A 2175-nucleotide genomic window follows, 5' to 3' on the forward strand; every position below is an offset into this window, starting at 1 on the left:
GGGTGCATCAAATTCCCTGGAGTGCTGACTCCAATCCTGAAGTTTCTAATTCACCAGGCCTAGCATAAAGTCCAGGGATTTGCATTTCTAACAAGTTCTCAGTGATGCTTATGCTGCTGGTCCAGGGTGTCACCATTTGAGTGGCTCTAGTATGGTACACATCCATCTCAAATGGCTCTCAGGGACTGGGAAGGTGGCTCAGTGGTAGAGTGCTTGCCTTGCATGCCAGAGGCCCTGGGTTTGATTCCTCAGCACCACATAAGCAAAAAGAAAAAAGCGGGAAGTGGCGCTGTGGCTCAAGTGGTAGAGCGCTAGCTTTGAGCTGAAGAGCTGAGGGACAGTGCCCAGGCCCAGAGTTTAGGCCTCACGACTGGACCCAAAAATAAAAAAAAAGTTCTCAGTCCTCATGTCAATCTCTCTGCTTGGATGTAAACTGAACCTACTGACTTGCCTCTAGCCAATAAGAGGCCCCCAAAATGATGAGATGTCTTTACTGGGATTAGGCTAGAAAAGACTAGGAGATTTCTGACTCCAGAAAAAAATAGAGAAGTACTTTTTTCTCCTTCTCTCCTCTTGCTAAGCACAACTGAAAATTCTGGACATGACATATAAACACAGTGGAAAGAGACACTGAAAAGTGAAAAGAAGAAGACAGATGGGCTAGAGACCTTGAGATCCAAGAAATATGATATGATTGCGTTGGAGTAGACAGATAGCTAGACAAGTGGGAAAGAGGATGCCCCCCACACACACACTCCCACACATCTGAAACATTTCAAATATAACAAGCACCCTTGGGTTATGGTTAACCAACACCCTCCTACAGGGGGCCATCTTCATGTCAATGGCAAACATACACAACTTAACATAAAAGCTACCGAAGACCAATAGATGATCCTCAAAGAGCAAATGGGATCCACTACACTTGGCATTTGTCTACATTGATGTCACTGTGCAAGCATACAGCTTCCCACAAGGAGGCAACATGTGCTCATGCTCTGACTCACTTAGGTGAAGGCAGACCCAAAAGTACCATTAGCAGATTTTCCCCTCCCCATTGCCTAACAAAAGACACAGTGAGATCTTGAGATAGTCAAACAACTGGCCTTGCATGTGGAAGTATACCTTCACCTTCATAAAAATCTCTTTCTTTTTGCAGTAAAAAGTTCTCGTTGAACTTCTCTGTTGAACTTACTTTTCCTACCACCAGGATGGTTTTCTTATTTTAGATGCCGTATCTCAAAATTGAGGACTTCACAGTACCACCCACCAACCCCTACCAACTGGTAACAGTTATAACTTGCCTACACTTTCTTTTTGCCTCACATACCCAATACTTGGTACTGGAATAGCTGGCAACCTGGAAATATCAATGGATAGATCATTTTCTTAAAGCCGCCACAAATGTCATTGCTCTCTACCCAAAGGACTACCAAAAAAACAGAAGAAGAAAAAAAAAACTGTGGCTTTTCTCCCACCAGCAAGGGCAAGAGAAGACTCTAAATTTCTATTCGTGCCAGGCTATCATAGAACAGCCCAATGCTTCCTCTACTGAAGCAGTGTCAGAAAAGGCCAAGTGGGGAGCTAAGACTTTTATCCACCCATGCAATAATGCTTGCCCACCCTCCCTTCACTACCAGGGAACTCATGTGGGGAACCTGAACTCCACCTGTCTCCAATGGGTAATGGTGCCCATTCTGTCTTCCTGTTTGTGTTAGAGGAAGCCTAATGAAGAATCAGCTTTTTCTCCACTGCCCAATAATAAGAAGAATTCTTGTTATTCAGCATCTACGATCACATGGTCAGAGAGGCATGGCAGAGAAACATCCCTTCCACTTGGAGGAAAAAGGGAAGTGGGGCATAGACTTGCCTTAGAATCCAGCACTGGGCCCCTTGTAAAACCTAATGCCAGTAGGCCTCCAGAGCCTCCAACTCCATGCTGGTACCCATTGAATGAGCAGCCCCAATTCCAGATCAGCTCTCATAGCTCCAGCTCCAGGCCTCCCTTTGGATCTTCCCCATCACCACCAGGACTGACACCAGCAGCCTCAAGGTTTCAGGTTCAACCCAGGCTAAGGCTTTAGAACACACACACACACACACACACACACACACACACACACACACACACACACACATCTAGTTAGTCCCAACAAGCTTCAGAGCCATTCCAAT

The sequence above is a fragment of the Dipodomys ordii genome, unplaced genomic scaffold, assembly GCF_000151885.1.
Source record: "Dipodomys ordii isolate 6190 unplaced genomic scaffold, Dord_2.0 Scaffold134, whole genome shotgun sequence".
Lineage (NCBI taxonomy): Eukaryota > Metazoa > Chordata > Mammalia > Rodentia > Heteromyidae > Dipodomys > Dipodomys ordii.